The sequence below is a fragment of the Carassius carassius genome, chromosome 7, assembly GCF_963082965.1.
Source record: "Carassius carassius chromosome 7, fCarCar2.1, whole genome shotgun sequence".
NCBI classification, from domain to species: domain Eukaryota; kingdom Metazoa; phylum Chordata; class Actinopteri; order Cypriniformes; family Cyprinidae; genus Carassius; species Carassius carassius.
This window is the reverse complement of record NC_081761.1, coordinates 18,064,368-18,089,153: the sequence shown is the minus strand read 5'-3', so window position 1 is coordinate 18,089,153 and position 24,786 is coordinate 18,064,368. Positions and strand designations below refer to the sequence as shown.

At 36.6% G+C, this 24,786-nt stretch overlaps 2 long non-coding RNA genes across 3 annotated transcripts in view; one reads left to right on the top strand and one right to left on the bottom strand.

Annotated features, from left to right (window-relative positions):
* The window catches only part of LOC132143662 (uncharacterized), a 939,337-nt gene that overhangs the window by 882,730 nt on the left and 31,821 nt on the right, over positions 1-24,786 (bottom strand). The gene's annotated exons all lie outside the window — the stretch shown is intronic.
* On the top strand, positions 2,741-3,553 carry LOC132143072 (uncharacterized). Of its 2 annotated transcripts, XR_009434175.1 has the most exons (4): positions 2,741-2,804; positions 2,938-3,022; positions 3,259-3,399; positions 3,486-3,553. It is a non-coding gene; the product is annotated as an uncharacterized LOC132143072 (long non-coding RNA). The 2 variants fall into 2 exon arrangements; XR_009434174.1 differs by having other exon boundaries at positions 2,787-3,022.

The following is a 24,786-nucleotide window of genomic DNA, read 5'->3' as shown; positions in this document are numbered from 1 at the left end:
ATAGAAGTAGGGTTGGGTTTTGATTGGGTTTTATCCGATAGCGGTGCCATTTCAATACTTTTAAAACGGTACCGGTGCTTAAACGGTGCCTGAACCGATACTTCTATAAAAATAAATAAATAAATAAAGCCTAAAATGGATAATATTAAAGAACATTAAAAAGATTTAAAATAAATCCATAGCTTTCACACGCTCCTTGGATGCTCTCATTTCCCAAGCTTCTCTTACTCTTAGGCTAATAAATGTATTTCATGATCTGGGTCACTATTTAATACAAAATCTCACATAATGTTTCTATTGCATCTCTGTCAGTCACTCTAATATTTAGTTAAAATGACTGCTGTCTGTCACTGTCTTTAATCAGTTCTGTGTAAGACTGTATGGTCATTCTTTATAAAGTAGCAACAATGTCATTTGACATGACATACAGCCAAGCATGGTGACACATTCATGCTTTGCATTTAACCCATCCACACACACAGCATTGAACACACCCGGAGCAGTGGGCAGCCATTCATGCAGCGGCGCCCGGGGAGCAGTTGGGGGTTCAGTGTCTTGCTCAAGGGCACCTGAGTCATGGTATTACCGGCCTGAGACTCAAACCCACAACCTTAGGGTTAGGAGTCAAATTCTCTAACCACTAAGCCACGACTTCCCCTTATTTGTAAAGTACAGTCTTAGGCACATTAGTATTTTCAACCCAAAAAAAGGGTTTTAAGCCAGTAAATTATATCTTTTGCTGTAGTGTGTCAGCAGAAAATATAAGTTTACATCCTAACCTAACCCTGATCTGATGCTGTTTTTATATTACAATTAATGGGGCTGACTCTGAGGCGATCGCGAATTTGTGTACAGTTTATGGAGCTAAATGCTATATCCCCCGACACCCATGTCACCGAAATGAAGCACCGAAATCTGTGTTCTGATTCGGTTCAATGCATACCGGTTCCATAAGGTTTCGGTACCCAACCCTACATAGAAGTATAATCAAATATACATTATCATAAACCACTATATAAACCACAACTATTGCCTAAATAAATTCAAATAAATACATTTTACACTCTGTACATCTCTATTAACCTTGTTATTACTATCATCTTCTCCAAAGACAGATTATTAATGAATTCAAATTAACATTTACATAAATTAGATGGTTGAATAATTTAACTTTTTTTTTGCAAACAAATGTGATATACTATATTAAAAATAAAACATGGAAGAAATATTGTGTGGTTATTCCTTAAAAAATAATGTTTGTTTCATTTAATAGTAGGCTATGCACATTCTATTGAAAAATAAAGCCGGACTTTTATTTTGACGGTTTCCATTAATACCTTTACAGGTCTGTGTATGTGATATGATGCTAGTTTTACTCAAATTGAATGGTCAGATGCTCATGAAGTGACTCTCAGAGCAGTTCTAGAGATGTTGTTAATGTGTTTATGTCCTCATTTAGTGAGACAGCAGACACTGAAATCACTGCGAGCGTCACGTGTCGCGCGCTTCAGTGTGTGTAACGTTAGTAGATGAAACCCTGCATCTGTGCCATTCATTAACAGAGACGCAGGACATGCAGGATTCATATTTAAATAGACTTTCGCGACAAAAAACTGACCTCCCGCAGTAGCCTATGCTATCCGATCCAATCAGACTGCAACACCCCTAGCGCTAGAACAGAACAGACTGGGCATATGCCTAACTCCAGGTTCAAACACTGTCTGTGATGCGTATTGCAATTGGTGAAAGATACCCCCTAGTGTTGGTGAAAATGATCATGAGTTAAATTCTGCGTCGTAAACTTTACTCTGTTAAGCTCCGCCCCTCAATCTACCCCCTGCGAAGATCTGAACAGGAATGAAGTTTTCTGATCGCCATTTTCTTTTTGCTCCAACAGACAGGTAAGCTCTTTTAAGTGACATACTAAAACGCAGTTTTAATGTTTTATGTGAATAAATATGCTTACATTACTGCATAGGATATATTTTGATGCAATTTGTGTAGTTTTGTTATTTTAATTTCGGGAATTCCGATTAGGTACCTTTGTGGCAAGTTGATACGTTGGAGAGTTGTTTTCGTCACACTGTAATGTGAATGGAAAAGCTTAAATTATGCCAATAATCTAACTTAATTTTTTTTTCGTCAGTTGCAATTGGCACTGTTATATGTATGTAATTCATGTAACATTGTTGATGATGTAACGTAGGTTTGTCATTTTTGAGCATGTATTACGACGTTTGATAAAGTCCGAATAAATATGATAATAACATAATATATAAACTGTTTTAATTTTATATAAACTATTTTTGCAAAAGTTCAGTTCACAAATTAAATGTGTCCAACGACATTTTAAACTTTTTGTGAGGACATTTATTCGATCACCACCATCGCATTTTTTAAGTCACGTTAGATGGCGTAGAGATGGTGTTGATGCAACGCTGCTCAACGAAGGAAAAAAAACACCTGCTAAATTGTTTCTCGAACCTTCCTTAATTTTCTCGGTATTAAAGTTTGTTATTGCTGTAAGACACACAATTAGCTGATCTGAGTGGTAACATGTTAGTGCTATTATAAGTAACATTAGGTGTTTGAAGTGATCTTCAACCTATTTTTAAGGATTGACGGTGTTCAAATGCTTTATATTATGTTAGAAAATAATGAAAATGCGCTTTAATGCGTGTAGTTAGTATAGTTGGCATGTCATTGATGTATTATTATTTTCTATGTTTTAAATTCTCTATTTTAGGCAACTTGGATCAGTAAATGTATGCCTATATTTAGTGAAAACTAAAACACTAACCAATGTAAGTATTTACTAAAGTATTTGTGAAATATTTTTGCTACCTTGTATGACTTATTCTTAGATCTAATCATATAAACTGATACTGAGGTAACCCTTTTACACAGTAATCTGTACAGTACTCTCACTTCTTACAGATCATGCTGGTTAAGGTGAAACTTGGGGATGCCCAAAAATTTGTCAAGATAACCGAGCTGAGCCTGTAGGAATTTCTATCTGCTGGTAAAAAAAATAACTAAATATATACTTTCATTGTATTATTTTATGATTTTTTTTTATTTATTTATTTTTAATTTTATTTAAATGTTACTTGATGGATGGCTATAATTTTATATAAGAATGTATAGTCAAATGTTGCATGTGCCCTGATGTTCAAAGTTCATCTTCGCTATGTAAAACCTTTTAAGGCATATATCCTTTCTCATAAAATTGCATATGATTTTTTTTTTTTTTTACAGCATTTTTAAAGTTTGGTGTCCCAGCTGTACCAGAGAATGTGAAGGTTTTGGATGAGTCAGGGACTGAGGTGGATGGTGATGTTTTTGAGGATGTAGTCAGAGATCCCTCAGTTGGAGTTCTTACCATAAAACATGGTGCAGGTTTGTATTTATTTCATTACATGTTTGGAATGTATTTAATACTTCTAATTTACAATAATTCCCCATAAAAATGTATCTGCAACCAGACTTGGATTCTGCTTCTCCACAAGCCTCTCATGAGCAGTCAAATCGGTCCCGCACTCCATCCATGGACATGTTCATTATTGAAGAAACTTCCTCAAGTAAACGAATGAGGCTAGACGAAGAAGCTTAAAAGGTGGGTATCAATTTTTTTTAAACTTTTTTATTTTTGGGGGAAAAAGACTGGTAAAACGTATAAATGTATTTTTAAAAATGAACATGAATTTGATATTTCTTATTGATTTAAGTTGATTAATGGGACTTACGATTTTGAAAACTAATTTATATATATGTTTTTATTATAATCTTTAAGTTGGTGGAAACCATTCTTGTCCAGAAACCTGGTGTGGAGTGTATAATAACTGAGTACAACCGAACTAAGTCTTTGGGGATGAAACAAGGAGGAAAATGCTTAACATCTTGGCAGCTCACATGACAGAAAAGAATGGGTAATCTTCATAATCATTAATTGGTGTATTAATGGTCTCTAGTTTTAAAATGTCTTGATGTTGTTTAAAGTCAGGCAAAGGACACATATTTTATTTATTTTATTTTTTACTGCAGTACGTCACCAACAAGGCAGGTGAAAGAAAAATATGCCAGAGGAATTGTGGCTTTGTTCCCGTACCTCAGTGACTCCTTTTCCAAAAATGGCTACGTTAGTGTCCGCTTTGAATTCTAATTCTGTGTTGAAATTTTTTCATACTTCGGGACAGGTGGTGTATTTTGCTGTTGAATTTATATACTTTTTATCTGTTTTTATCAAAACTATACAGAGAGGCTTAGCTAAAGAATGACGTGCATCATTTGAAGGTACAGGTTGAAAATCTCCTACCTTTTTTATTTTTTTTATAAATATATTTTTTGTCATCTTTCATGGGAGTTCTGCTGCTACGAAGTTGCCTTTGTAAGATTAAACTTCGTTTATCATTCTTTAAGCAGTGTTGAAGCTTTTAAAATGTTTTGTTGTTCATCAAAAGGAACGTCTACTGAAGGGGGGTCTGGTGGACCTACTGTAAGATGGCAGTCAGAGTTTAATTCAGAGACCATCTTGAGTGAGGATAAATGCAAGAAAGCAATTGCATTCATGAGCCATTCTTCTGATGAGGACGCCATCAAGAAGAAAATGAAATTGACATTCGACTATCGCCGCAACATGGTACTTGACCCCATGCAGTCAAGTGATATATTGACGGTCTTTCCATGATTCAAAGACATTAAAGGCTTGGTAAAGTGTTTATAATCATAAGTTTTTATCAATTTAACATTACAACAAAATGTACTGATGTCTAAATATGTTTATTCAATGCATACATGGGTTAAATAATTAATTGTCTATTACTTAGAACAAAATATTTTGGGTCATCCTTTTCTGCCTCTTCTTAGATTGAGCAAGACTTTGTTCTGATGTTTGGAGAAGGAGTGTCAGGAAAGCAACTGGAGAACTGGACCACTGCATTCAAGAAAAAAGTGATTCAGCAGTGCAAAAAGCTTCCTAGCACCAGTGATTTGGAAGAACTTCTACTAGCAGCTGAATCTCCTACTGGTGACTCAGAAGAGGGTGCTAATTTTGGTAAGATGTTTAAGATAAATTTTTCACTTGAAATATTAATTTGAAATAGTATTGAACAAATTTTCCAAGGAACTTGAAGGTGAACGATTTAGTCCCCATACTTTTTTTTAACTTTATTTTTTTTATGTTCTTTATTATTTTTTTATTTAACTTCCAGTTTGCATTAGTGGTCAAATTTTTCTTACATAATGCGTGTTTAAACAGTTTGGGACAGTGAACTCGCTTCAATTATACTTCTGTTGCATCTGATACCACCTTCTGCCCAAGGCCGGAAAAGACCAGGAAAGGTATCTGCCTCTCAAGCAGAGAAACACCTTGTTGTCTTTAAGAAGGTTTGTTTTTGTTTTCTTCTTCTTTTCTTTGTTCTTCTGTTTAATGTTTAACACACTGGTGATAGTTCTCTTCTATTTGCTTGGTTTTCTCAGAGTGGAACAAACATTGAGGAGCATCTTCGAGAAATTGCAGCTATTGCTCAGCCCTACCTCCTGGCCGTGGGACCTCAGAAGAGTTAAATTCACCAGTACTTCATCGTTCTTGATCAGCATGCCATTCAGCATCTTCTCTTGGTGCTTTTGACGCGCTGTTTAAGGCACACTTTGATTTTGGCACCTCTTACAACATTATGCTACACAACATGTACACTTTCATTCAGACCACTGTGTACAACATAGATGTTGGCAAAGTGAAAGAGAGTCCTCGTGTTGCTGAGGTTAGAGCAAGGTTGCTTAGTTAGGTGCCTAAAGTTTTTCTGCCCTCATGAAGTGTTTTGTTTGTCAGGATGAGTTATCTGGTTCAAAAATACTTCTTAGGCATCTAAGATTAGTTCATGGTTTTGTTCCTGGAAAGAATCTTCGCCTTAAATGTTTAGAGGATGTAGTTCTGTGTTTGGTACTTTTTCAGGTTTTATAAAACATTTGCATATAAAACATACTGAGCAAAGTGACCAGAATTCTGATACCATTGACAACAGTGAGGCAGAACTTCTACTGAGGCAGAAGGACAAATTAGTTCTCAAACATTTGATCAGATTGGCAGTGTTGGAGAGGTAGCCACAACATCTGTATTGTTAATGTCAAATAAGAGCACTTTGGATATGTGTGCTTCGGCTGTTGCGCAACTAAAAGTTGCTGGGTTAAGTCAGTCTGCTATAAGTGGTTTTGTTTCATCTATGGAGGAAATTGTTTTTGAGATTCACAGTCAGGTCAAGGATGCAGCTTTGCTCTGTCTGCCTCCACATGACATTGCTACTAAAAGAAAAATAGAAAATTCAATTGAACATTTGGAAAATCCATTCACTTTCTTGAATTCGGAGGCCAAACAACAGATACTCTTTACAGAGAAATGGGGAACTGTTGAACCAACTGAAATAGTGCTTGGCACAAGATTTGACAGCAGAAGTAACAAAACCACAGGAACATTTGATCAAGTTTTTGTAACAGATAAATTTCCTTATATTCCCATTTTAGAAACACTAAAGGCCATTTTACAAAATCGGCATCTTACTGATTTGTTTAAACCCAGGCATGTTCCAAAGGAAGGCGTTTATTTTGACTTGAGTGATGCAGCACATTTCAAAAGTAATCCTTTATTTTACACAGACGAAGATGCCTTACAAATTCGCTAACCCTTTGGGTTCCAAAAAAGGTATACACAAATTGGGTGCTATCTATTTTACATTAAGGAATTCCCCCCCCCCCCCATTTTTAACTCATCATTAGATAATATTCATTTATGTGCCCTCTTTCATGCACAGGATATAAGACGGTATCGTTTTAATTCTATGATCGAGCCTTTAGTAAATGATCTAAAAGTGCTTGAGATTGAGGGAGTTAAGAATCCAGTATGTGGAAGTTGTATTAGGAGTACAATTGTTCAAGTCACAGGGGATAACCTTGGCTTACACAGCTTATTAGGGTTTCTGGAGTCATTTGGGGCTCAATATTGCTGTCGTTTCTGTGTTCTTGAGAAAGATCGCTTTCAGTTTGTGTTTTCCGAAGATAACCCTGAGGTTGTACTAAGAACAACTGAGATGCATGCTCTGCACTGTAAAAGATTACAAGACGACTCTACACTACCTCTTGTTTATGGCGTCAAACGGGTCTGTTTGTTAAATTCACTCAAGTATTTCAACACAGCCAACAAAAACTTGTAAACTTGTTTTACAGTACATTCAGCATAATTTTCTGAGTGCTGATGATCTTGCTGGTAGAATACATGCTTTTGATTATGGTTACAATCAGCAGAAGAACCGTCCTCCCTCAGTCAAATTGTTTGGTGGAAGCAACGATTTGGGTTTAAATGCCATACAATCTTGGTGCTTGTTGCGCAACATGCCTCTGTTATTTGGTGATTTAGTGCAGAGAGATGATAAACACTGGTGTCTTTTGCTTTTACTTCTGCATATTGTTAACATCGTTTTCTCACCAGTCCTAACAGAAGGCATGACCATTTATCTTAAACATTTAATAATTGAACATCACCAGTTATTCAAAAAATTATTTCCCGAAAAAAATCTTTTACCAAAGCATCACATAATGATACATTACCCACAGTGTATAAGAAAAATTGGACCAATTCTGCACATGTGGTGTATGCGTTATGAAGCTAAACACAAATTTTTTAAAACTCAATTAAAAAGCTTCAAAAACATCACCAAAACATTGGCTAACAAGCACCAGAGTTGTATGGCAATATACTGGGAGTCTTTTAGCCAGTACAGATTGACTCTTGGTCCAGGGAAGATGGTGGAACTCAGTGAACTTAAAGGTGGCATGGAGATGGCTTCCAAACTAGGAGTGGAAATATCAGAACATGTCTATTCTGTAAAGTGGATAAAACATCATGGCACAGAGTATCGCCCTGACTTTATTATCTGTACTGAAGTAGCATGTGAGATGCCAGTGTTTTATAAGATCAAGACTATTGCTGTGAAAGATGAAAATGTACTTTTATGTGGAACATTGATGGAAACACTCTGTTTTGATGACCATAAAAATGCATTTACAGTCAGACTGCATCCAGACCGAGTTCTAAAGTCAGTGAATGTTAACGAGCTGTGTTATTTCAAACCATTTGATCTCCAAATGAAGTATGGTACAACAGATTCTGCACTGCATATAGTGCCCTATTGCCATTTTATGCAGACGTGATGTTTTTTTGTGAATGTATTTTAAGCCTGACCGTGTTTTAATAAATGTTTTAAATGGTACGTTGAAGTTGTTTTCTGTTCTGTTCTCTGGAGTTATTTGATCAGCATTTTAACCTATTGCAACACCAAATGGGTTTTAAAAGTGTACTCACTGAGTGGGATTTGTTTTTCACTAATAAAAATGTATAAAAACTCTACAAAAGTGAAATAATAACACTAATTGGTGTTAATTTCCCCTTAGTGTTAAACTGTAGCAACACTATTCAGAGTTAAATTAGTTTAGTGTTAAATTGTGGTGACACTATTCAGAGTTAAATTAATTTAGTGTTAAATTGTGGTAACACTATTCAGAGTTAATTTACTTTAGTGTTAAATTGTAACAACACTATTCAGTGTTGAGCAGTGTTAATTTTTAACTCCAAACAGAGTTAATTTTACTCTGAAAATTTAACAGTGTGACGAGAGTCATTTTATCACCAATTCTGAGTGGGACCAAATACACTCGGGTCCAGTGTTAAATTTAACTCTTAAAGAGTTATTTTAACACTGCAAAATTTACTGTGTAGAGATAAAAACGTGCAAAAATAATATGTAGCACATGATCATAGAGAGAGTTGTCAGTACACAGGACGCAGTTTAAGTGAGATGAGACAGTTTTAACACCGGACACAGGATTTATTTATTTATATATTTTTTGCCATGAGTCTAGAAATTTTATTACACCTTTACTATAGTGATTATTTTGACTTATGTCTGTTCTAGAGATGTCACAACTTTTTGATAAAGCTCTAATTGGTTTTCTTTTGGAAATGTGTTTCAAATTCATACTGAATACATTTATGACTGTAAAGCATATCTGTGTGTCAAAATCGTTATTAAAATCGAAATCGCAAAATTGATCAAAGAAATCACGATAGTTTTTTTTTTTTTCATAATGCACAGCCCTAGTTCATTCAATAAATACAGTTAACAATCTAGCTTCTGAGTACTAAGTTATTAACCCAACAATAGCGGGGGGTCAGTTAATTTTGTTTGGTTGTGTGGTCCGCAAGTTGAAGGTTGGGAACCACTGTGTTAGGGGGTGGTTAGTGGGTGTCGTTTGAGTGGGACCGGACGTAAGCATTCTGAGTTTTCACATATACCATGTTAGAAGTTAAGAATGACAAAAATAAAAGACTGATTAAAGGAATTAGGCTACTAAATTAAGCGTAAGTAACTAAATAAAAGAAAATAAACACAATTTTTCTGTGGCTTAGAGGTACAGTAATTGTTTTGTAGAAAACTTGTATAGGCTATCCTAATTTTAAAGTAAAAAATGCTGGTCTAATGTTAAAAACAGGTAGAATGTTTTCATAAATTAAGAAATGATGTCGATTTATTAAAAAAAAATTTTTTAATTCTTTTAACATACATTTAAATCTACGTTTGCGGCCTCCAGTGTTAGGGGTGGTAAGTATGTGTGGTTTGAGTGGGGAAAAATATGGTAAGTCAAGGTTTTTCTCTTTTATTTCTTAACTGGTAACAAACTCTAAATAGTTTTTAAATTGTAATGTTACAAGATTTTGACTGCCACATGCTGTTTAACAAACGTATCTGGAAGGACACTTTTTTTTTGTTTTAGATCAGGGTACGATACCAATACTGCAAACCTCTGTATTTTTTTTCTAACTGGTAACAAACTCTACATCTTTTTTTAAATTGTAATGTTACAAGCTTTGACTCTCACGTACTGTTTAACAAATGTATCTGATACTTTTTTATTTTTTATTTAGACATATAGATAATCAGTAACCTAGTGTTATTTTTATTTAATTTGTAACAAACTCTAAATACTTTTTAAATTGTTTTAACACTTAAATACATACCTTGACCCATTTCTACTCTTTTCTGAAAAAAAGGTCATTAAATTGTTTCTATTTCGTGTATGTTTTAACCTTTTTCTTGAAATGCGTTGTGTATGTAAAAACCTTGATAAAAACTTCCCTTACCCCGTTTAATAACCATACCACGTTTTGCATTTTAAAGTTAAAAGCACATAGTTGTAGAACAGTTTTCAATGGCCCAAACAAAAAAACACTTTCCCAAACAGTCATAAATTCCTTCAGATCATTGAGATCGATAAACAGATGGTCATAGACGGGTGGGGGCTGTACAGGAACAGGTGTCCAAACAGAATTTTTATGACCCTCATCAATCAAAGTTTTTGAGACAAAGCACACTGTACTCTCTCTCAGATGCTAGTCCATATCGTGATTTGATTTAAGTGTAATGACCTACTTTAGATTTATTCATTCAAACTTTGACAAATTTCGTGACATTCCACGTTAAACTGTGAATTCTGTTTTTATGACTGGATTCCGCGATTACATTCACGAACACTAAATGATTATCTAATCTAAACAAAAGAGCAGCACATTGGCTAGGAGAACTCACTGGTAACACACACACTCCGGATGCGTCGCGTCAACTCAAGCAGCGGTCTTTTTATTCATCAAACTGACACAAGTTTACTTCAAGAACGAACAGTGAGGCATAGATAAGTTTGAAGTTCAGTGTTTAAAAAATGGAGCAAATGGAAAAAGCAATCTTTATTATAGCTCTAATAAAGCATACAAACTATTAGAACCACAGAAAGACAAATGTTTCAATGAAAATGCTCAATATACAATTCATTATGTTCATTAATAAAGATTCGGGGCAAGTATAATGTTATTTAATGGAAAACTATGTGAATGGCGCTCTGTGGCAGGCCAGAATTTTCTGTCAGCTGCATTTAAATCTGGGTCTAAAGTTTCTCACTCTGTTCAGCGTGCAGCGTCATGTGTCTAAACAAATAGCACATGCTGCCGGTAATTTCAACCACTAGAGGCCACTCTCGCACTGTATAATGAAAACAGAGCCTTCTCAGCTGCTCCAACAATAGACGCAACTCTGAAAACTATTTTTGCTGATAATCGATTGTTCCAGCAATCAACTTTCAGTGCCGATTAATTGGCAAAACCGATACATCGGTCAGCCTCTACTTTTGAGTCGACCTCTACTTTTGAGTCTCAAATACTAAATAAAATACTAAAAAAAAAAAAAAAAAACTATTTTCTTGAAACTACATAAAAATCCTTGTCAGACCAACATAATTACCCCAAATGTTGCCCCTACTAATCAAACACAGTTAATGGAACAAAGAATTTCACATTGTTGAAATGTTTAGGATTTGTGAGTTCCCAGCATGCATTGCAGCATGAACAAATTATGCAGTTACTGTTATAGCATTACTGTTTTTCTGTTTGCTGACTTCATTTGTACTTTTTTGTTTCATAATTATTGTTAGTTATTTGTTGTACTGTGAGGTAAAGAGCTCATCTTTTTAACATGTGTTGGTTGTCACCGTTCTTGAGGTTTGTGTGTGGGTTTTGTGGCCTAGAGTATGTTTAATAACTTATGTCCATTTCTTGGATATCTTGGTCTTGTAAGTTGTCTTACAAATAAAAACAATGTTGTCTGCTTATTAGACTATGTACAGAGGATCAGATTGTATTCTTCTATTATCTATTATATTCATAATAGCATTAAAAGAAACAACAGAGAGAAAAGAGAAAGAGAGAAAAAAATACAGGGGAAAAAAAATTCCAAAAAGAAAAGTGTCACAAGTCGGTCAGGCTCACCACCCAGCCAATCCCAGCGCACCCCCTCACCTGAGTATTAATCACCAGCACCTGTTCAAGATCAGCTCACTAACACATTTAAGCACACACCTCTACAATTACAATTAACACACTATAATTAAGTTAATCACCTTTTTGCTCCAAAATCTTTTTTTTAATTATTAAACATATATCTTTACAAGATTTTTAATTTTGTGCATTTTAATATTAGATATTCAATGCCAATCCAAAATGATTGGGTTAATACACATTCAAAAAATAAGTGTTTTATGGATTCTTCTTCTGTATTACAAAAGACACACGTCGTCTCCATGTCTCTAAAGAATCCTGAGATTACTTGTCTCACTGGATAAATCAAATGAATAACTTTATATATAATATCTTTAAATTTATTGGTGAGGCAGTATTTAATGGTTAAACTCCAGTCCTCCTTCCATTCAATCTGATTATACATCAAGTTCCAAAAAGGTTTCCCCAGCAGGCTCATTTTCTCCAGAATAGTACTAAAACAAAAGAAAATGGAAACGCTTATGAAAAATATAAAAAACAGGTGTGCAATCTTAACATTAGACATTAGAAAATATGACACAAGCAGGACATGCATACATAATGCTGAAGTGCTAAAGTTTGGATAACACATTTGTAGACATATGCTATTTGATAGCAATCTTTCCTTAGAAAGCCACATTTCTAGCATTTGCAAAACATTTTTCCATCTCGAAAATAAATCTAAATTACAGCCTATGCTCTCAATGTCAAATGTAGAAATGTCCTCAAGGTTAGATTATTGTAATGCTTTATTGGATGGTTGTTCTGCACGGCTAGTAAACAAACTACAGCTAGTCCAAAATGCAGCAGCAAGAGTTCTTACTAGAACCAGGAAGTATGACCATATTAGCCCGGTCCTGTTAACACTGCACTGGCTCCCCACTGTAAAAAGTCGTTCAGTGCTATTGCCCATATGACTTCATTTTAAAAACTATATTTATTCCAATAAATTAATTTATTTTTCTTTCTTTGGTTTTTTGAGTTATTAATAAGTAAAAAGTGTGAATATTTTCGTAATTTAATATTTTCTATAATAAAATTAATTTCATTGGACTACAACATAAATTGATTTTACAAAACTCATTTTAAAAGTTTATACCAGACGTAAAAAGACACGACCCGCCCACCTGCAGCAACGGAAGAACCAGCCCGAGCAAGTCCTTCACGCTCGTCTGTTCCATGAGTTTAATTGAACAAGGTTTTCCACGGAGCCCGAGCCGGATCATTTATACTACACGTACCCCATGTAAGTAATTCTTTGTATTTTTAAAAGTTTGATTTTACTCTAATTAACGTGTTTGCGTTGTGCAATCTGCAAAAGCACCGCTCTGTTTCCTACAAACATCTGCGACCGCCAAATTCAAATGTGCTTTATCTCAAACAGCTCTTAACTTGAGCCACATACTGTATAAATCTACACGTGTGTGCGTTGTATAAGTAATGTTGTCTTTGTGTGTTACAGTTTAATGTTTCAGAGGTGTTTGTAACTTCAAACTCTCACTGAGAAACAAGTCAAATGATCAGCAAAAAGCTGCTAAAAATGTCAAGAAACCAAAGAGGGGAGAGGTGAATTACTTGCCCTCACACCCACATGGTGAAACGGATGACACCCTTGAGAATCTGAGACTTGACTTAATTGCTGCCCGTCAGACAAAGGACTCTGTCAGAAGCACAAATGATATGATGGCCAGAACATACAGCTGGAGAAGACAGGAAGTGGTTGCCCAGTCTCCTGATGTGGCAGAATTTAAGGAAAGATAGCCTGCCCTCTTTGAACCATTCCAGGTAAGTGACTTAGCATTTGGTTTTTCCTGACACTACTCACTTCTGAGAACTTTTTGGAAATTGTGACTTTGACATGAGATAGTACTCACTTTTTTGCTTTGCATAAAGTTCAGATGTTGCTTATCTTTAAAGTCAAACATTTGCTGTCCTACAGGTAAACGAGGAGTTCCGAAGATGTACTGCAGTTCCCCTGGAAGCAACGTTTATGTCACAGCTGGACAAGCACACCACAAAGTTCCTAGAGCTCTTTAGTGCCAAGTGAGGAGCAACTGGTCAACGCATCAAAAACTTGATGATGGAACTGATACAGGTGGGTCAAAAGTAGTTACTAAGTTAAAAGATACAATATTAATCAATTCAGTAGTTTGTTTTTCAGTTATCTTGCTTTTTTGTTTGTTAATTAGACTAATTAGAAGAAAAACTGTCTCAAGTGTTATTACTATTAATATATTATAATAAATAAAAAAGAAAAACTATTACAGACCTAGGGTAATGATGGCATTACATGGTTGGAGTGAATTTACCAACAAAAAATAATTTATTCATTATTGTTCTATTAACTAGGACCCACGTGCCACTGCAGTGAAGAAGAGAGATGCCACTCTGAGATGCCTCTTTGAGTATATGGGAGAGAGTGGACAAGAGCTCATCTCTGATTACTTTGTAAGTATTGTTTCAAAGCAGGTTTGGGTCAGTCTGGTGAACAAGTTTAAATTGTGCTGACTGTTCATGTGAACTGACTGAACCAGCATTTGGCAGGTAATGGTGGAGTATTTGTTTTTCATCAAGAAATGAGATTGTTTGTCTTAAATACTTTATTTTTTATCTCAAAGGGGGCTGCAGAGACCACTGTTCACGAGGACCTGAAAATGAAGAATATGAGCATCTATGTCTGCAATGTTAGTGTTAAATGTTTCATGTTATGTACACACTGTACTGTTAAGGTGTTTTACTAACCAGCAGTTTATAAGCTAAGGTCATGCTTTAATGCAAGAACACCGATGTTCTTGATAGTTTATACTATCAAGCTCATTGCTACTGTTTGTATATGGCTTGTGACAAAAGTGCCTGTTAACTTGATATTAAAATGTTTTAATATTATGTATGTACAAAGTAAAAAACTATACTGTGAAGGTGTTCTACTAACCTGCACTTTATAAGCGGATACATATGTTATTGGTTGTTTACACCAGTGGTTCCCAAACTTTTCCATTCCACGACCCACCTAGACAAGTGTAATATATTTCACGACCCACCAAAATATTAAAAAAAAAAAAAAAACAACGAGTGAAATTACTTTAAACCTAATCTTACTTAAAATTTTTATGACAGAAATTAAGTATTTAAGAAAAATAACCATTTTATTTTAGAGTACAACTGAAAATTTCACTACAAATTTACAAGTTTTAATTTTTGTTTACTGGCGTTAAAATATGTAGTGTCCATAAAAACGTGAAGCAGGCTCACTCCAGTGAAGTGTGATCTGCGCTGCTGTGTTTTGTTGCATTCATGATCCTTCCGTGTGTGTCGGCGAGAACGGAGCACAATCCAACACTTTTTTAGAAAAGCATAAGAAGCAAAGCAGAACTATCTAAAACAGTTTGGAGATTAAAATAATTGTGAAATAGGTAAAAAAAGACCGATTGAACCTTTTAATGACATTGCTCTGAGACCTTCAAAACACGCAACGCACACGGACTTAATTGCAATTTGAAAATCACACTAAGGATATTGCAGTTCATTATTAATGTTGGTGGGCTATATCGTTGTGATGAGTGGGTTCCCAGTTCCCGCCTCCTTCTTCCTGTGATTGTGAAGATTTTAATGTTTTACACTGGTGCCGAAGCCAGGGAGGAAGGAGGGGCGCGCTGCCGAAGATCCTTCGCCGCTGGGGTGAATCCGCAGTGCCATCGAGCAGGGCGAAGGAGTCTGCCGCCGAGGGTGCTCGATGTGGTGGGCTGGAGTGAGTTGCCGGGGGGGGGGGGGGGGGGCGAACTCACTCCAGCCCACCGCCTCGATGACTCCTTCGTGGAAAGAGGTGGGAACCGGCGGACAATCAAACAAAGTTTTAATAACCAAATAAACACAAAACAGCGCGACAGCCCCTCTCGGATGACTGCCGTGCACAAATAAAAAACAAACACAAAATAAAACCCAGGCCTGGTCCTCTCTCGTCCTTCACTGTCATCGCTCCTCTTTTGTATCTTTCCGATCTCCTCCGTGGTTCTTGAGACCGGTGAGTGTTGCTCATTTCCCAATCACTCCACCGGCCTAGCTCTGTTCCCATGGCACTAGGCCCCGCCCCACTCGTCACATTCGTGCAGCCCTAGACTGAACTGTGTTAGTGTCTGTGTGTCATTGAAACGCAAAATTAGCTGCAGCCAAGTGACTTTGTGCGACCCACCTTGTTCCATTCCGTGACCCACGAGTGGGTCGCGACCCACAGTTTGAAAACCCCTGGTTTACACTGTACAGCTCATTGCTGCTGTTTGTATATGGCAATTAATAAATGTTGGAAATTGACACAGTAGCTAAGCAATTCATTATTTGAAGCAGTTTACACTTCCAAAACAAGAAAGGGCAAATTGGTTAAAATTAATAAATCAGAAGACATTAACTAGTATTTTTCATTTAAATGTTACCTATTTTAATTAAGTTTAATGTGTGTAATATGCTGATATTTTTTACATTGATTGTACTCAATTTATTGGCTTTTTCTGAAAATGCTACTTAATATTTCCGCATACATTGAAATGCATATTATTAAGTTGTCCTTACTCAAAATATCAGTAAGTTCACTAAACTTGCAAAAAGTAGTTGGAAAATGTTGTCTTAATTTTATTGAGTTAGATCCAAGTAACAGTTTTAACAGTGTATCAAACATCGTATAGATTTTAAAATCTTGCTTATTACTTATAAGGCCCTGAATGGTTTAGCACCTCAGTATTTTAATGAGCTCTTGTTACATTATAATCCTCCATGTCCTCTGCATTCTCAAAACTCAGGCAATTTGATAATACCCAGAATATCAAAATCAACTGAAGGCGGCAGATCCTTTTCCTATTTGGCGCCTAAACTCTGGAATAACCTACCTAACATTGTTCAGGAGGCAGACACACTCTTGTAGTTTAAATCTAGATGAAAGACACATCTCTTTAACCTGGCTTACACATAACACAGTAATATGCTTATAATATCTAAAACCGTTAAAGGATTTTTAGGCTGCATTAATTAGGTAAACTGGAACCAGGAACACTTCTCATAACACCCGATGTACTTGCTACATCATTAGAAGAATGGCATCTATGCTAGTCTGTTTCATAGGGTCACTGCAGTCACCTGGATCCAGTACGTATCCAGACCAGATGGTGGATCGGCACCTAGAAAGGACCTTTACAGCCCTGAAAGACAGCGGAGACCAGGACAACTAGATCCCCAGATACAGATCCCCTGTAAAGACCTTGTCTCAGATGATCACCAGGACAAAACCACAAGAAACAGATGATTCTTCTGCACAATCTGACTTTGCTGCAGCCTAGAATTGAACTGCTGGTTTCGTCTGTTTAGAGGAGAACTGGCCCCATCAACTGAGCCTGGTTTCTCCCAAGGTTTTTTTCTCCATTCTGTCACCGATGGAGTTTTGGTTCCTTGCCGCTGTCGCCTCTGGCTTGCTTAGTTGGGGTCTATTCATTTACAACGATATCGTTGACTTGATTGCAAACGAATGCACAGACACTATTTAAACTGAACAGAGATGACATCACTGAATTCAATGATGAACTGTCATTTTGCATTATTGACACACTGTTTTCCTAATGAATGTTGTTCAGTTGCTTTGATGCAATGTATTTTGTTTAAAGCGCTATATAAATAAAGGTGACTTGACTTGACTTGACATATCTTGAATGACAGCACTACAAAAACACAACAAAGGGAAAGAGTGTTGCCTTATATAGTGGTTATCTTATTGTTTGTGGGCTTTTGACACTTATTTCGTATTTGAGTAAATGAAAAGACAATACTTACATTTCAAAGAGAATTCCCTCACAGAACTCTCACCCATGGTGTTATTTGAATATAAAAACTGTCGTCATCAGCGTGCAAGTGATTCTGGGATATGCTAGGGTGTGAAGTGTCCATCATATGTATTAACTTAACTTTCCCTGGCAATGAAGGGGCACATTTGAAGTCGCTTTTGAAAATCGTCAGCCTTTGACGTGCCGTGGTGACATAATCAGCCTTCAGAGGATGCATTCTGAACTGGGACAGCTTACTTCATGATGCTGTGAAGCAATCACACTTCAAATGCGCACTTCAAAAGAGCATATTTGAAGGCTGATTGTGACACAACAATGCGACGAAGGCTGTCCCATTTCAAAGACCTCATCCTATCTATTATTTTATTTTATTTTATTAATCTTTGGTTTGCAGCCATATGTATTTTGTTGATGTTTTCTTTGTTTTTATTTTATTTTATTTATGAATTTATTTTATTGCACAAAAAGAACAATAACAGCATACAGTAGGTGGCCAAACAGAGTGTGCTTTCTACCGCTGCCGCCACGTCTGCAAAGCTTTTGACCGCTGAGTGACGCTTTAACCACAAGCTATCAAACAAACGCATCAAAGCACAGTTTCGCAAACAGCCATCAGCTTTGCCTCACCTATGTGTTACATTTGATGGTGGCAGTCAGGGAAATAGAAGTAAAAACAATGTAGTTAAAATATTTAATATTCACAGATGAAAATTTAGTAGGCCTGCTTAAGAAGTTATGTGCGAATTCAAGCAGGATAAATGTCAAGCCAAATTCCTTTAATAAAACAGCATACATTTTTGACACAAACATACTTTGTTATGCATTACCCGTCCTTTATTTTGACTTTATTAAGTCAATTGAGAAATATTATTAAGAAATAGTTGCGTGTTTCATGAATTATTTTCTTTATTTATGTAAAATGTGAGGCAATAATTTTGCCTGAAAAGAATGGACGGATTAATAAAACGTCCTTACCCTTAAACTCAAGTTCTCTCATTATAATCAACAAAGTGCACACAATGTAGAATGAGCATCATTAATTGACAACTTCAGTGATTTTAAAGGGAGCCGCCCGAGCGCCAACCTCCCGCTCTCTCTCGTGAGGCCAATAAGGAAGTGACTAAAACTGCAATTCATCGACTGGCCGCTTGAGGCTGGCTGCAAAAGGGAGTCAGTTCCATAGACTCCCCATGTTAAAATGCTCAACTTTACAGCAGGAAAAAACATGTTTACAGCCTGGTTCAAAAAATGATTTTGATCTAAATAGCTAATTTTGCCCTTCATGACAACTGTGAGGGGGGTGAATTTTTTTATAACTCATCCGTTTAAATTATATTAAGACTTAAAGTTCTGCATAATTAAGGGCGTAGCCACTTGAGTGACAGGTGGATTGCCGCTGCTGACACTGCCATTATGCTAGGTGGGTGTGGCTTCAGCAACTAGCTCCCGCCTTTTTGCCCATTTTTGATTGTCCGGCAGAGTCGCGCAGTGACGCGCTGCCAAGATGGCGACGGCCCGCTCTACACAATTTTGGCTTCAAAAACACACTTCAGGAGACTATGGGTGACTTCACGGACACTACGTCCATGTTTTTATACAGTCTATGGAGCCGCCTTTACTTGCTTTTATAAATTTATATGTTTATATTTATATAAATTTATTTATATCAGAGTGCAAGATTTGGGCAGCACACATGATGCTGAGTGCGACGCAAAACATTTATTCTTATTTGTCTACATTTTTTGTCTTCATTAAAAATCTTGTTTGGTTTTATTCTTTATAATTGTATGTAAAAAATTATTGATTTTGTAATGCATATGCAAAATGTGAAACTGCAATATTATTCTCAGTCTATAGCATTTTATAATTATTTGTAATATTTAATTTAACCTGCTTTGTTTCTTTATTATTTAAAGGTCCCGTTCTTAGTGATCACATGTTTTTTTATGCTTTAGTTAGTGTGTAATGTTGTTGTTATAGTATAAATAATATCTGTAAATTCTAAAGCTCAAAGTTCAATGCCAAGTGAGATATATTATTTAACAGAATTCGCCTACAAAAACGACCTGTTTGGACTACATCCCTCTAGTTCCTGCAGTAATTACGTCACTAAAACTGTTTTTTGACTAACCTCCGCCCACAGGAATACACAAACAGGGGGACATGGTCTTGTTGCATTCCGACAGAGAAGGAGGAAGAGCTGCGTTTGTGTGTGTCGCCATGTCATCGAAACGCTGTTATTTTCATCTCGGAGTCCAATCACCTTTGTTTGGCCTTCCCAGTGATGCTGTACTTGGAGATTAATGGTTACAATTTATGTTTAACTTGGTTCCAGAAAATTATAGTCCACATGTAAAACTATGTGCAGCACATTTTGCTGAACACAGCTTGCTGAGGACAGCTTTCTCAATCAGTTTAATGCCGGATTCGCAAAAAGATTATTCCTGAAAGATGGAGCAGTTCCCTCTTTGTCTGGAGAAGGCGTTGTTAATGGACCACAACCGGTAAGTGTATTTTATTATTTAAATTGGTTCGTTCAACAGTTTCTGTAACTTATTACACAAAGGGCAACGCTGTTTAGATTTGTTAACTAGATGATTTTCATGCACATCTCGTCAGTAAAAACGCTCCTGTGATTATAAGTACATCTCCAGCACATGCTCCTGCCCACTTGCTTCTCAAAACTAGCCCAATCGCGTTTCCAGGAGGGCAGCGTGTGCTCAGCTGGTGTCGCATCACAAAACAGAAACCGCTGGCACAATCAGAACTCATCACGTATTTCTGAAGGAGGGACTTTATAGAACAAGGAAGTCATCAGCCCGTTTTTAAGACAGTGAAAACAGCGGTATACAGACAGGTGAATTGTGTGAAAAATACTGTGTTTTTTTACACGCGAAACATGAATACGTTATATTGCACACTTTAAACACAATCAAAGCTTCAAAAAAGCACAAAAAACGGGACCTTTAATGCAAAAGCGATTTATTAAAGCAAGTTTATGAGAGTCATGCATCCATTTAATCTTGATCAAGAACAACTAATGATCAACAAATTGGAGCGGCATCAGCCATTAGATCATGTTAAAACTTCAAAAACCCTTCAATTTACAGGTTGTAACTGTATCTGTCTCACCTGTAGACTTGTGAAGATTTATTTTTAATGCGGATCCCATACTGTAACCTAAAAGAAATGTGCTCTATTACTATTCATATTCAAGTGTTTGTGCAGAAAATTATTAATGTGCATACATGACAGGGAGTCGTCCTTGAGATCACTTGAATATTTTTCTGATAATGAAATAACTTAAAATTGGGGTGCCTCACAAACATGAAAAACAAATCTACCGAAAGCTTGAAATGTCTACTTTTAAACAAACCAATTCAAAGTGAAAGGAAATACTCCCTGATTATGTAATCTGTGAAGGTTGCATTTCTCTCTAAAGGCACACCCATGTTACATCATCTCGCAGCCGACAAGAAAACATTAGTTTAAATAATTAAAATGTCTCCTTTTTCACAATTAAATAGACTGTGTTAGACAATTAAATAGACAAATAGACTGTGTAATTTAATATAAACTTGCGTTTAGTTGAATAATGACAAACGAACGACTACAACTAATCTTACGTGGGGGGCAGCCCTATTAAATTCCTTCTAGACACCTCTGTTAAAGTTTTTGAAGCATTTTTTTACGCATTTGCAAAAATTCTTCTTTTAGAATTGTCTGTAACAGAGAGATGACACATCTATATAATTGATTTTTTTCCCTCTGAAACAAAAACAACAAATTTAAATTGAATTGATAGGCCTATTTTATTTTTTTGATAATGGGCAACCCTTCTTGCTTCTGAAGATATTGTTGCTTCTGGTTTGTGCATTGTAAATCACAAAGTCTACAAAATATGTAGTCTCCCAAAAACTCAGGTCTTTTTGTCAAGTCTGTAATATTTCCTAAATCTAAAATATCCTATAAAACACGTTCTTAACACTTTTCTCATGTCTGGACCCTTTTCGGGATTTAGAAAAACATAAAGAGATGGTTCAATATATTGGTAATGAATACAGTTTGTTAGAATTTACATTTCAGGTTTTGACTGAATGTCATGTCAACAATGCTGGAATTTCCCAAAAATGAAACTAAAAATGATTCGGCCTAATGTCTTGGGACATTTCTTATTACTGCAATATATCTTTAAATTTTTATTGCCAAAATGACTGCAGCATTGCTGTGTACAATTAAAAGTGCAACTCTGAAAATATTACAAAGCAACACCCCACATAGCAAACGGACTTGGCCCACATGTGGCCTCAAGGTGGCATGGTTGGCCTCCACTGGCATGTACCCTTTCAGCCAGGGCTGGGCCATGTGTGGCAATGACGGCACGGAGGGGATCCGGCAAACAACATGAGGGCCGATTGTTGATGGGAGGAGTGTGGCCCAGATCAGGATCAGATCTGGCAGCATATTATGTGACCCATAATAAACAAGATAAATACAATATTGTTTTTTTTAAATACTTTATTTTAAAGGATTTTTCAATTAAAAACACAGAACAAACAACACTGGCTCGGATTACTTACACATAAAAAAAAAAAAGAATAAAAAAAAGAAACCCCTTTTGTAAAAGTACATTAGTAGAATGCTGCACAACAGTCTAGGTGCCCAGAAGGGATATGCAGCCTAGTTCTTGGAGAAGCCTTTGGGGGCCGATTGAGCTGTTAACTTGTCCAAATACCCGAGAAATGAACCCCAAACAGCGGAAAACTTTTCAATAGATTCAGTCCTCAAAAGTCGCAGTCTTTCCATCTGTATGACAGAGATCATATCCATAATCCACATCTGGAAGGAAGGGGTGAGGGTGACTTCCAGTTCTTAAGCACAAGTCTCTTAGCCATGACCATACCCAGCATTAAGGACTGTTTCAATGCACTTGAAAGGCTAGAGGTGCGCTGTGAGAGGCCGAAGATGGCAAGTTCAGCATCCGGTGGAAGAGGCTTATTGTAAGCCTTGGAGTACCAGTCAAAAATGCTTGACCAAAATCCAGATAATAAAGGGCAAAACCAGAAAGCATGAGAAGCTGTATCTTCTGCCACCTTACACCTGTCACACATTGGTGAAACGGAGGGGAAGATTTTATGCAATTTAGCTTTGGTGTAATGTAAGCGGTGAATAACTTTGAACTGGATCAGTTGGTGTCTGCTATTGACTGAACAAGCATGTATCGTAGCCAAGGACCTGTCCCACGTGTCATCAGAGAGCTCAACTCCTAGATCTTCCTCCCAGGCCTCTTTAAATCTTACAGTAGGGGCTGAGAGGCAACTTCCAAATAAAGAAACACATTTAGAAATAAGACATACAGAGCCAGGAGGATTAAAAAAACATCGAAAAAGACATGTTTCTCCGGGAGGAGTTCAAAATTACAAATTTTGGACTTCACATAATGTCTGATTTGTAAATAACGAAAAAAATATGCATGAGGCAAATCAAATTTCTCTCTTAACTGATTAAAAGATGCAAACCGTCCCTCAATATAAAGGTCTTTAATGGAACCCAAACCCTTCTCCCTCCAGACATGATAAGTTCTATCAGACCATGGGGGTAAAGAGGACTGATTGTAACAAATTGGCGTATGGACAGAGGTCTCCGGCAGGGACAGAACTTATTCAACTCTAATTTACTAATTTATTCAACTCTTTGGGCTTATCCAATTTGGAGAACAGCAGTGCCTTTAAGGAGGTACCAACAGCCAAGTTGGTCTCCATTTGTGCCCACAAGGGGGCCTCAGGGGTCTCATTACCCGGTGCCCCCTTCAGCCAGAACATTAAAGCCCTAATATTTGCAGCCCAATAATAATGTTTAAATACTGGCATACCCAGTCCACCCAAAAACTTGGATTTTTGTAGATGACACTTAGAAATCCGGTGGGTCTTATAATTCCAAAAATAAGACAGGATTATAGAATCCAGTTCCGTATATTAATCTGACCCATGATATAAATGCCTCGCCGAACCCAAACCGTTGTAATGACGTAAACATATAAGGCCATTCGACCTGATCAAAAGCTTTCTGCGCATCCAAGGACAGGATAGCTGCCCCATTTGCCTTTGTATGATTGGCGTATTTTATGTTGAGAAGGTGACGTACATTAGAGAAAGAGAATCTGCCAGGGGTAAATCCAGTCTGGTCAGGGTTAATGATATAGGGTAGATGTTTATTAAGCCGAATAGCTAACGCTTTAGTGATAACTTTTCTATCAAAATTCTGAAGTGCAATTGGCCTATAGTTGGCTGGGTCAGTTTCATCCCTATTTTTCTTTAGAATAAGAGAGATATTGCCTTCGTATAATGAACTAGGCAATTATTTTTCTTTTTTAGAACAGATTAACATTCCTAAGAGGAGCGGGGCAAGGATATAACAAAATTTCTTTAAAAATTCAGCACAGAATCCATCTGGCCCAGCCGCCTTCCCAGTTGGAAATGACTTCACAGCATTGATTATCTCCTCCAAAGTAAAGTCAGAAGAGCCTATCAGGCTTATCCCCCATTTCAAATTGTCTCTGCCGCATTTTCACGAAAAGGTTATTTATTTGACCATCAAAAATGCAGCTGTACTCATACTTGGGCTTCATTATTTTGTTATAATATTTAGATTTTGACTTCTGATATGCCAATTCAAGGGTAGGAAGAATAGTTTGTATCTCTGAAAGCGACCTCTCTTTTTCCTTTTTGGAAGCGGATTCATAAGAAATAATATGCCCACGTACAGACGCAATTCCTGGGGGAGGGCGAGTGGATAATCTATCTAAGTAAGGGTCTAAATAACAATTCCGATCTCCCCCGACTATTATATTAGAATTACTCCCATCAGGGAGCAAGTCGAAAACCTTCTTGAAGAAATTAGGGTCATTGGTGTTTGTACCATAGATGTTTAAGAAAGTCAGCGGGAATGAGTTTATGGTTTCAGATACAATAATATATCTACCGTAAGGATCAGTGACCATAAGTCAAAGTCAAAGTCACCTTTATTTATATAGCGCTTTAAACAAAATACATT